This window comes from Aegilops tauschii, chromosome 1 (genome assembly GCF_002575655.3).
Source record: "Aegilops tauschii subsp. strangulata cultivar AL8/78 chromosome 1, Aet v6.0, whole genome shotgun sequence".
Classification (NCBI taxonomy): domain Eukaryota; kingdom Viridiplantae; phylum Streptophyta; class Magnoliopsida; order Poales; family Poaceae; genus Aegilops; species Aegilops tauschii.
In genome coordinates this window covers 398979219-398991970 of record NC_053035.3, presented here as the reverse complement: position 1 = coordinate 398991970, position 12752 = coordinate 398979219, and positions in this window count along the sequence as shown.

Sequence of the window (12752 nt, the reverse complement as noted above, 5' to 3'; positions counted from 1 at the left end):
GCGTCAAGCCCGAGCCGGAGCCGTCCCCCATCGAGCGCTACTCCTGGACGGGAGTAGTGCGCGAGTGGGTCCGCGCGCCGCCGGTCTGGGTGGGGGCGATGCCGGCGTAGGAGGCGGCGTACCTCGAGCAATGGCGCCAGATCCGGGTGGCCGAGGAGCGCCGCGACGGCGAGTACCTCGAGATGCTCGAGCGCGACGCCGAGGACGAGCAGCGCGAGGCCGAGGAGGAGGCGCGCCAGGCGGCAGCATCCCAGGCGGCGACACATGAACGCGTTCTGGAACACGGCGTTCCCTTGGGCCGGTCTGGCGCCGACGCTCATCGACCTCACGGACCCCGAGGACGACGACGACGACACCAAGGGCAGCGCGCCGCCTCATAGTTTAGGTTGTTTTTATTTTTCTTAAATGCAAATGTGGACGCGTGGACTCTAGCTGGCCTTCGTGGCCGGCTTTAATGTTTAATTAATGTTGTTTTTTTAAATATGCATGCGTTTTTTTCCTACCGTCGTCAAAATGGGTCGGGCCAGCGTTGGGCGCACGCGCCGACCCAAACGTGGAAGTGGACGTCGGTGTCCGTCTGGTCGACGCAAACGGACAAAAGCGGACAAAATTACCGTCCGTTTGGATCGGCCCGTTGGAGTTGCTCTAACAATCCGGCGACACTAGAAGCCTTGACGTGCAGAAAAGCTCACTCCCTAAACTATCTCATGCGTTTGTAGCCTCAAATTGCAGGGAGGTTGTCACCGACATACACAAAGGCACGGGTGGGCTTTACGTGAGCATTGTTAAAGAGATCATCTCCCGAGGCTCGCAGGTTTTAGTATGCTCCTTCATCTTCAAAGGGCGGGAGACGAACTTTGAGGCGCATAGCCTCGCCAAACACACTTTGGGACAATCTCCGGGGTGCCATCTTTGGCTCGTTAATCTCCTGGATTTATCTTGTATTCCTATGTATTTGGATATTGATCAATAAATGAGAGTGTGTTTGGACTCAAAAAATAATAATCAAAACCCCCTTCCCCATCCCGCGCGCTTCCGGTCAGCGCCCGTTCGTCCCTCTGTCAGCTGCCATTGCTATATAAACCGCTACCACGGCCATAGCGCAGTCATCCGCCTCGGATCCCTCTCCGCACCACTCTCACCATGGATCTCCCACCCCCACCCCGCCAAAGCTCTCTATGACGGGCTGACGTCGGACCGGAAGAAGGAGATTGCCGCCATTGCTGCCGGCTGGCTGGCCGGTAGGCAGTCGAAGGAGGACGGTGTCCCAATGGAGGATGCTGCCGACAACGAGCCGGCGCGACCCTACTCCTCCGCGCCACCCTCGCGGATGCATTGCACCATGACCATCGGCGAGGCCCGTGCCCATTACATGGGCATGGTGCGGGAGGAGCACTTCCGGGAGGCGCAAGCCGACGCGCCTACAACAACCACCTCCTCCAGGAACACCTACAGGCGGAGGAGCAGCTCGTCACGCCGGACACGGACCTGGCGGAGCAGGAGGCGCTGCTCGATCCTACTGCTCCGCCCGCGAGATCCGCCTTGCCCGCTGGCGGTATCGCCAGCGGGTGGCGGTCGCCTACAAGGAGCGTGACAACGCGGGCGAGGTGATATTCGGCGAGACCCGCGAGGAGGAGGAGGACATCACCGAGTCCACGACCACGAAGCCAACACGTCCGCGAGCGCCGCCAGTAGCGAGGAAGAGTGATGCACGGTAGATCGCCGCCGCTCGGCTCCCACCCCCCTCCCCCCGCGTCGATGGCTGATTAGCCGCTTGGCGGCGTCATGGAGGCGGACAGCTTCACTCTCGGGTCTCCGGAGGTGGATGCTAAAGAGGCGGAGCTGGAGAAGGAAAAACTTCAGTTCTCGGGGCTTATGGCCGGACACGGGGAACGGATGCCGGCGACCATTTAGATTAGGTATTATTATATCTCCAGAGCCGGACTAGCACCGTTTAGCTGAGGTAAATGTAATAAAATCCATCGTGTTTATATAAGACCTGGCCATGTTTGAACGAATTTTGTCTGATTGATTTGAACTAAATATACGTGGCTACGTTTGAATGGCGGCCTCTCACATCGTGTCCGTGGACAGACCCGTGGACAATACGAAACGAAATTTACGGGTCACTTTGGAGATGCCCTTACCTCTTGTTCAACTGAACGAACCGCCAGATTATTCAGCCAAGAGTGGATTAAGCTTAAGCAGCACGTGCCGGAGTGCTGCACATTGACTCCTTTCCGTCCCCGGAGAGATGCACGTGACCGTGAGTGACGGCTCACTCCGGTTTCTTTGTAGCTAGCTAGCTTCAAGGTTCGGTGCATCTCTAGCCACTTGCCCTGCTGCCGGTGGCGGCATGCTAGCTTGAGGTGTCAGCGTGGCTGCCTCCGGCGGCTCACAGACGGACACCACACCGTGCCTCGACCGATCGGCCGGGCATGACCAGCCGCCGGACCTGACCTTATCCTGACCTGACCACGACGTGCCTCTTCTTAATTCTGACAATGTATTCAGTCACGTGGTATGCCACCGATTACCACGTTCATTAGTTTGATTGCGCACGTACGACACGATGCATGGCGCTTTTCTTTCTTCATCAGTTGCATTATCTTGTCAGTACCTAGCACAAAAGAGCCAACTGACTGCTGGTAGTGGCACTCTCTGGAAAGAGAAGACACCGGAGCATCAGGGTGCGTTGATTTGATTTCCTAACTGCCGTAGGTGAAAGCTGGTGCCGATGTTACCGGCGGTCATTGGCCGGTCCATCCCATGGAGGCTTCAGAGATACTCAAACTCTTGCCTGATCCACACGTCTTCCAGTTTATACACCTCTAGTAGTAGTGGTAGTAAACAAATTCAGCGAATTTTCAGGGCCTACATTTGTTTCTTTTTTATTATTTACAGCTAGCATAAATTCCCTGCTTAGTGCCTTGATCATATCCACACCCCACCTGACACCTCATATAAGAGCCAGTCATTCCCAGAAAGTAGTCAGTTCATTCTTGCAAAAAAATGCATACAAGATAGATAAACGCATGGATGAGCCGCGAGCTCTACTTGCATGGAAATATCTTCGAATAATTTGTTCACAGAAAAATGTTCTTTAAGCTGAAAGCTGTCATTTGCAAGTATGTTTTTCACCTACAGCCAATTATACTCTGGTCGATGGAAATTTGTCACTCTCTTTTATGAGAGAATATATAGCAAGTATGCGTGTATCTTTCAGATAGGGAGAAGGTGAAGGTGCAGAGTTTTTCTTTTCTTTTCTTTTCACTTTGGCACGGTGGCATCCATATCCATTCAGATATCATAACGACGCAAATATTCCACGTGCAGATGTTCTCCACTTGGATGAGCGGTTGATTTGAGTCGCTGTAAATGTGGAATATATTTTGCAACATTACTAGTAAAAAAGAAATCAGGTACTTATCTAGAGCCACACCTACTATGCTCATGGAGTGCCCAAAAGATTTGAATCCTAAGATAAAATTATCATTACAATCCATCTCGTGTTATTTAACTAGGTTAGTTTAGCTACCATCTAATTATAGTGTCGTTTTGCATGTAAAATATAAATAAATGAATCATTATCTCCATTATGGGAACATTGGTTTCGATTCCCCACTTTTAGGGGCATGTGTAGCTCGCTTAACTTGGGTTTTTTTCATCTCCAGGGTTTGGACGAGAAATTTGTTGTAGAGTAGGATTAAGAACATTATGTTTTGAGGTCATGTTAAGCCGTTTGAATCCGTTTGAGCAAGAAGCTTGTTGCGGTCAGTATGCACTGGTGCGCGTCGGTCCTAAACAAACGGTTTTTAACCCCTTTCCGTGGCGGCATTTGGAATCGTCGCCAAGTGAGTGTGTGCGATAGAGTGTCCTTCCCACACAACTCAGAAAATCGTCGGGATAGGCCCTCCTGGGACCCAGGCTGGGGCCGTGTACGATCAAGCGAGGCATCGAAACCCAATCATTTCCGTAGGTATGCACATCCCACACGGTAATCTGAGAAAATAATTTCCGTAGGTATGTACATCCCACACGGTAATCCGAAAAATCATTTCCGTAGGTATGTACATCCCACATGGTGAATCCCAGAAAAATATTTCCGTTCGTATGTATATTACACACAGTCAATCCAAGGAATACGTTTCCGTTCTTATGTACATCCCACACAGTCAATCCAGGAAAAACATTTTCGTTCGGACGTACATCCCACACAGTTTTATGTGTAGGCTCGTGTGTGAAAGGTGTAACTACCACACACGGTCTTCCTTGCTTAACTGTTTGCTTTTATCAACTATATCACACACGATTTGATGGATAAAACTGTGTGGCATTGGGCTATCCATCGCAAGCGCTTTTACTGCTAGAACCGTTTGCAAAGGTCCATGACACATTTAGCAGGTTTATTAGTTTACAATTAGTAATTCCAGTATTATGCAAATTCACATTTCATATCGAACAACTGTTTGCCAATTTTATATCAGGCACATAAATATATTATAACATCACAGTACGGTAGCTACATGAAAACAGCACAGTACAACATATAGCTAGTTCAACTTCATAAGAACGATATATTCATTTTCCTAATCGAGATCATCCAGGCTCGTCTTATCCACCTATGCTTTCAGTTCAGTAAGAACCCGTTTTGCACAGGCCAACTGGGAAAGTGTCTCCTCCTTCGCCAACACCATCTTAGCAAAGTCTGATTTAAAAATCTGAGCTCATTCTCCACCTTCAACTTTGTATCCCGCATCTTGAAATATGCTTCAGTGTTGACAAGACTTTCTGTAAGCCTACGCGTGTTCACTTCCTCATACATGCTCCAGAGCTTCGTTAGGCACATCTTCAAAGACTCTGGCCACTCTTGATCAACCCACTCCAAGTAAGAACACTTCCGTTCATCCTATAATATTTAAAACTAGATCAGTAACAATTGTAGGGGAAATGGGTTTATAGCAACATAGAAAATCACCAATGCTTATTTTGAAAAATTGAAGAAGCATGTTAATTATGACATATCTTCTCAAAAAAATCAATGTGCAAATGAAATAATTGGTACTGAGACAACAACCAAATTCTGGAACATCAGAAGCTGTAATTAACTACAACGACGCTACAAGTTCTTACTCATGTACAATAAATAACAAATTGAACATTTTATGAGGAAGGTAAATATAACTGCAACAACATAGCGACAGTGTTTGGATGACAGCAAATTGATACTAACAGGTGTGTACATGCACAAATTTAGTAACATAGAACTAATAGCACTAAGGCCGTCCACTATGTATGCCAAAGCTGGTGTAAAGACAACTATTGCTACATCTCGCACCGGTGCCATGAACTGGCGAGCCGACACAGCGAAAAAAATCAGGGACCCGGACTCCGGAGCACGTAGTTGCTCCGATGCCCAGTTCCTTCGTGCCATAAAGATTTAGTATTTTACTGCTTGGCTGCTCGGATGTGTGGACCAAAGTTGGCTGCACAAACTGCTGAAGCGGTGCTTGTCGGTGTCAAAACCGACAGATCTCGGGTAGGGGGTCCCAAGCTGTGTGTCATGAATCGATGGGTAACAGGAGACAGGGGACACGATGTTTACCCAGGTTCGTGCCCTCTTAATGGAGGTAATACCCTACTTCCTGCTTGATTGATCTTGATGAATATAGAGATTACAAGAGTTGATCTACCTCGAGATCATATGTTGTGGTCTAAGACCTAAGGGTATGATGAATAATGTCATAATGATCTAGCATATGTCCATCGACTAGCCTGGCCTCGGCTTATATAACATACCTGAGGCCTAGGATAACAAGAGTCCTAGTCGAATACGCCGGTGGAGAGGAGTCCTTGTCTTGACCACCAAGTCTTGTGGAATTTTCCTCGTGTATACATCGGCTGTCCGAACTGGCCGATGAGTAAACGGCCATGGGGGTCCTCGGCCCAATCCAACTGATCGGGAGACGACGTGGTGAGTACCCCCTAGTCCAGGACACCATCAGTAGCCCCCTGGACCGGTCTTCAAGTTGGGGACGCTCCTCGATTCTTTCGAACTGTTCTTCATCTTCGGTCGTCGGTCTTGAAAACTGGTTCAACAAATCTTCTTATCTTCGATCTTGAGGATCGCCGAAGTAAATCCGAAGAGTTTACACGTCGGGTATCCGAGGAGCCCTTTAAGTTATCGACCTTTATCAATGCCTTGTTATTTTTACGCCCACCTCGGGTTTGAAGTTGTTCCCGGGCGGCGGTGTCCTCTTGCATCCGAGCTCCAACGCTGGACTGCATTTGAGGTATCTTTTGCAGCCGAGCACCAACGGCGGACTGTATCCGAGCTCCAACGCTGGAGTATATTCGAGGTGTCATAGATCACCTTGGCTTGAAGAAGTTTAAAGGAGGTTAGCCGAGCTTAATGCCGGAAATGCCCTCTATAGAGCTAGCCACTTGCATCCAAGCTTTATGCCGGACTGCTTCTGAGGTGATGCACCACCTCGGGCTTGGGCTGATTGTTTACGGATTCTATTTCTGATGCGTGTAAATTTATTTGCTATCAATATGTATAACCAGTAGCCCTCAAGGTGTGTGTCGGTCTAAAACCCGAGATGCACCTGAAGGAAAACATGAAAGCGCTGATCCTAGTAGCCTCTGAGACTCAGGTCGATGCGCGAAATCACCCTGAGGATCAACTCCTAGCTCGGCAGCATACGTAGGAATAGAAACGCAGTGTAATATATGAGAGATAATAGTGATCGACAAACGGGCCCTTGAGAGAGGGTCTTGAGAAGTTGCTGTAATATATTAGCTTGATGCCAGATAGGTCCAGATGGTACATATTGTTGTCCGAAGACGCGTTTGCCCACAGTTCCGTCAAGCCGAACACTAAGCACTTTGAATTTTCTGCATTGAATAGGCAATGCAGTAGCCCCCAAGACACTGGTCGGGTGGCAACACCAGATCAGGGGATCGATGTGCCCCTTTAATATTAGTAAATGATGAGCCCGAAGCCCAGTAGCCCCCGAGCCTTAATGTGGGCATGAGTGGCCGAATTAAGGATCGATATCCGGAGGAAAATCACAAATTATGTGTAATGATTCTATGTATCCAAGTACTTAACATCATTAATGCTCGGATCCGCATTGTACAAAACTTTGTTGACCGACCATCGGCTTCAACCTCCTCGGCTAGTAGCCAGGGAGTGTTTGTCCCACTTTTTAAAGCCTTTATGAGGGCAAAGATTTGTGGCAAACGAGGCAATCCGGCCAGATGGTTTTATAAACAAAGATATGCGAAGAGATATGTTATATGAAGAAACATCTTCCAAAGAAAATAGGTCCGCCATCGGTTCCTTTCTTTGGGTTGCCATGCCAACCATGGTAAACCTCACCTCCGATTAATGTGGGAGAAAAATATTGAGGATTTAGTTCAGGGAAAGTTTCCGAACTATGTGGTCTAAATGAACCAAAATTTTCACTTCCGTCGTTGCCGACCAATTATATTCTTTAAGATGGCTAGCTTTCGGCTTCTCCCAGTCCGAGGTACTAACACGGATGACCCGGAAGTCACAATCACAGAGGTGCTCCCTTTACCTCCTAGCCGAACAATCAGGAAGGTAGGGGTAATCACAGGAGCCAGGCAACCCAGCTTGGCCAAAATCTTAAGTCAAATCGATTCATATTTATGGCTTTATAACGATAATTACGAAAGGCAACGCTTGTATAATGAATACAACACTGATAATATATGTTTATTTTGACTCCGTTGCGACTGTTTATCATTTGAAAGTGGCCCATCGTCGGCTTCTACCCCTTTGTAGATACTACGCAGGGTGTTTCCGCAATAACAAGACAACCCTTAGCCGACGTCTCGGTGCCCGAAGGCGGTTGTGTTAGCGGAAACAAGGCAATCAGATATGCGGGCTTTATAACTTTCACTTAGTCATAGGAGCTTAAAGTTGGGAGGCTAGTTACTAGCCCCAGGTTAGTGTTCGGCGACACCCGAGGTCAAGCCGTAAACACTTCGGCCAATGTTATGAATGGCCCGTCATTTAACACAGTCATCGGATCACTGACCAATTTACGCTTATTGTGACAGTCAGTTTTCGGCTTTCTCCACTAAGGTGCTTAACCACGCGAGCTGGAAGCACAATTGCAGTGGTTCTCCCTTTGCACATCTAGCCGAACAAAACGGAACGTAGGAGGCAGGCATAGGAGCCGGGCAACCCAACTATTGACTGAAGAGACAATTCCAACCAATGTATATATAGCAATATCCGAGAATGTTTTTGCCGAATCTCTAAAGGTGTCCGGCGTTGCACTGTGAGACTTATGCTGGAAACACACAAATAGTTTAAAAGTGCCATAGGCTTGGAAAACCAAAAAACTTCAGTATAAACTTGACGTCTGAACTAGATCAAGTCGGTGCCAATCCAAAATTGGTCTCAAAAAAATGTGCTTCTGTCGTGCATTAATATGACACATCCGATCTCAAGACCTCAAGCGGGTCAGCCCACGGCTGCAACCTCCTATCCCGAAGGCGGAGTACTGCTCGTTAGGCCAGTTTAGCGAACTAAACTCGAACGGCTTTGAGAGAGAAAACTAGGCTCCCCGGCTATTGACCACACACTTGTGTCGAAAAAAGGAGTGATAGAAAAAGATTTTGCAACGACCAAGAAGAAAATACTTATTATAAAACGGCTCATGTAAATTTAAGAGCCCCCAAGTGACTTGGGTAAAATAATTTTATGTATAATGATTGTATGTACCGAAGTACTTATATCATATATGTGTTCATCCGAACTTTGAACGCGTCTTAACTGACCGTCGGCTTCTCCCTCTTCGGCCAAGGGCGGAAAAGTGTTATGTACTCCACCTGTCGAGAATATCGATGGTGTTTTCGATAACCAGGCAATCAGGCCATAAGGCTGTAATAGACAAAGCGCGCTTAGGGAACTTATGCTATATTACTGACGAAGTGTAAGAAGCATCTTCAAAGAAAATAGTACCCCCACCGATACCTTTCTTCGGTTCCTCATTGTTACTATGAGACTTGTGCGATAGATTTTTTGTACTCATGAGTTCCGTTGTGTGCCGACCACGATTGAAAAAAATAAGAGCGCTAGCTTTCGGCTTCACCCAGTCTGAGGTCCGAGCTCGGATGACCCAATCGTGACAATCGCAGAGGTGCTCCCTTTACTCCCTAGCTGAACAATCGGGAACATAGGGGGTAAACACATGTAACACCCCGGATGTGACTTTCCATATTTGTAACTCCAACTCTTGCCATTTTCGGCTATGTGTTATGATATTCCCTCCGTGATTGGGTTTTGTCTTTCATTTTGCATTTTGTTCATGTTATGCATTTCATCCCATGTCATTATGTGCATCGCATTTGCATACGTGTTCGTCTCATGCATCCGAGCATTTTCCCCGTTGTCCGTTTTGCAATCCGACTCTCCCCCATGCACCGGCGCGCCCCTCTTGCCTCTCGTCATGAGCGGGTGTCAAACGTTCTCGGAATGGACCGAGGTTTGCCATGTGGCCTTGGTACACCACCGGTAGACCACCTGTCAAGTTTCGTTCCATTTGGAGGCCGTTTGATGCTCCAACGGTTAACCGGGTAACCGCAAAGGCCTCTTGTGTGTTGCACCCCAACACCCCTCCAAAACAGCCCAATAACCCACCTAAACCCCCTCCATGCTCTTCGTCGTCGGATCACGATCGCGTGGTCGAAAACTACACTCCATTTGGACACTCCTACCTCCTCCTAGGTATAAATATGTGCACCCCGTCCAGATTTCCGGGTCCAAAACCCTAGCTCCACCCTCCTCCGCCGCCGGACACGTCCAGATCGGACCGGACGTGTCCGCGCTGCCGCGCGCCATCCAACCGCCGCCTGCCACGTCAGCAACCGCCGCCTCCCGCGCCGCCGGCCCACCGGAGCCTGAGGCCGGCCCCCGCGGCCCGTCTCCCCGCCGCCGCCGCCCGCGGGCGACCGCGCCCGAGCGCCTCCGCCGCCTGTCCTCTTCGCCGCTTCGCCGGCCGCCGACGCCCGTCTCGCCGACGCCCACTTCTCCGGCCGTCGCCCAGATCCGGCGGGTCCCCGCCGCCCGCGCCTTCCCGGACCACGCAAGCTCCGGCGCTGGCCCCGTCCTTCTCCTCACCCCGGCGAGCTCCCTCCGGATCCGGCGACCACGACCCCGGCGACCACCCTCCTCAGCTCCGGCTGCCGTCCCCGTCGTTCTCCGGCGAGATCCTCCACCGCCTCGACATCCGTGCCAAAGTCGAACCCTAGATCTGAGGTTGACTTCCCCCCTCATTTTTCTCTGTCCCGAAATTCTCACATTATGTTGCCCTGTTCATCACATCATATCTCCATGCTCGGTGCTCCGATTTGTGCATATAATATGTCAAAATGTTCATCATGAGATTATATTCATTTTGTTCCATTGTGCCATGCTTGTTTCAGTTCATCTTGATGCCATTTTAATTGATGCAAGAGTGCTATAAAATGTTTACTGCTGTTACTTATCAGATTATGATGTTTTCTCATTTTTGTTGCTTTTGATGTGTGCATCTTATGAGCATGAGCTCTACACGTGTTTTGCTCTAGGTCATGCTATCTTTACAGAGGTGCTTTCCATGCATTTTTGTGATCTATGTGGTGACTAGCACAAGCATGCAAACTAGGCTTCGTGATGTTGCTGTTTTCAGGGACTTAGGATTTTGCAAGTCCATTTCCTGCTGTTATTTTGATGCCATGTATCCATGTTGCTACAGTGAGATCCATGCTTCTTTTGAGTATGTTCAGTAAGGATGTTTTGGACATATAGATGTGCTCTATCCATCCATGCCCCTGTTTGAAATTATGGAGTGCCCTAGCATGACTCAATCTTGCTCTACTTTTGCTATAAAATGTTCCTGGCAGACTGTTTACATGTTCATCAATTTTGCCAAGGTTGTTGTAGTTGATCCTTGCATGCTATGAGCTTTTTCTTGACATGGTTAGTTTCATGAACATGTCTTCTTACTGATTCTATACTTATCTTGTCTTGCAATGCCTTGTGATGAGTGAATCGAGCTCGCAAAGATGCCTTCATAATTCTGTTAATGCCATGCTGTTTTTTCTACTAAGTCTGAATCTGGTAATAAAACTTGCTATGTTTATATGGGTGCCATCATATCTTCTGTGCCTTTTTGGCTCATGATCAGTAAGGGACTTTTGTTCTATGCATTTACTACATTCATAGCATGCCTTGATTTGCTACGATATCTTCCTGTAGCATGCTGTTTGCTTGCTCTAAACATGGCTTCCTGATGTTATTTCTGGCATGTTAGTATTTTCACCAAGTCTGTGAAGCTGATATCTTTTGCACTTTTGCCATGCTTGTTTTAACCTGCTCTGGTGCGATTTAGCCATAGCTCAGTGTTCATGTTTTATCAAGCATCTTGAGTACATCACTGTCATATGCTTTGTTGTTATGTTGGAGTGTAATAGCTTAGTTTTTTGTTGCATACTAAGTGGCATCATGCTGTTAATCGCAGAATTGTGCCATCCTTGTTTTGCTTGTCATTTGCAAACCGTGCATCCGATTCCGGTGATCCTTATATCGATTTCAACCGAAATCATCGCATCTTTCCAGCGGCATACTTGGTTTGCCAAGTTGATGCCTTGTTCATCTTTTCCCTTCCGGAGCACGCATATGCATTGCATATCACATCTCGCATATCATGCCATGTATTGCATCATGTTGCTTGTGCTTTTCCCGTGATTGATTGTTGGTCCTTTGCTTGTGTGCTTGCTTTGGGTAGAGCCGGGAGACGAGAACGCTTACAAGGAACCTGTTGAGAACGCTTACGAGGATCAAGCTTTCGACAACTCTGAGAACCTTGCAGGCAAGATGACCATACCCTCGAAATCACTTTTATCTTTGCTTGCTAGTTGTTCGCTCTATTGCTATGCTGCGCTACCTACCACTTGCTATTTCATGCCTTCCATGTTGCCCTGTCAAGACTCTAACCATCCTTTCCTAGCAAATCGTTGTTTGGCTAAGTTTACCCGCTTTTGCTCAGCCCTTCTTATAGCGTTGCTAGTTGCAGGTGAAGTTGAAGTTGGTTCCATGTTGGAACATGGATATTTTGGCTTATCACAATATCTCTTTTTTAATTAATGCATCTATATATTTGGTAAGGGTGGAAGGCTCGGCCTTATGCCTGGTGTTTTGTTCCACTCTTGCCGCCCTAGTTTCCGTCATACCGGTGTTATGTTCCTTGATTTTGCGTTCCTTACACGGTTGGGTGATTTATGGGACCCCCTTGACAGTTTGCCTTGAATAAAACTCCTCCAGCAAGGCCCAACCTTAGTTTTACATTTGCCTACCTAAGCCTTTTTCCCTTGGGTTTTCGCGAGCCCGAGGGTCATCTTTATTTAAACCCCCGGGCCAGTGCTCCTTCGAGTGCTGGTCCAAACCGAGCGATGTCTGGCGCCCCCTGGGCAACCAGGGTCTATGCCAACCCGACGTCTGGCTCATCCGGTGTGCCTTGAGAATGAGATATGTGCAGCTCCTATCGGGATTTGTCGGCACATTCGGGCGGCTTTGCTGGTCTTGTTTTACCATTGTCGAAATGTCTTGTAACCGGGATTCCGAGTCTGATCGGGTCTTCCTGGGAGAAGGAATATCCTTCGTTGACCGTGAGAGCTTGTGATGGGCTAAGTTGGGACACCCCTACAGGGTATTATCTTTCGAAAGCCGTGCC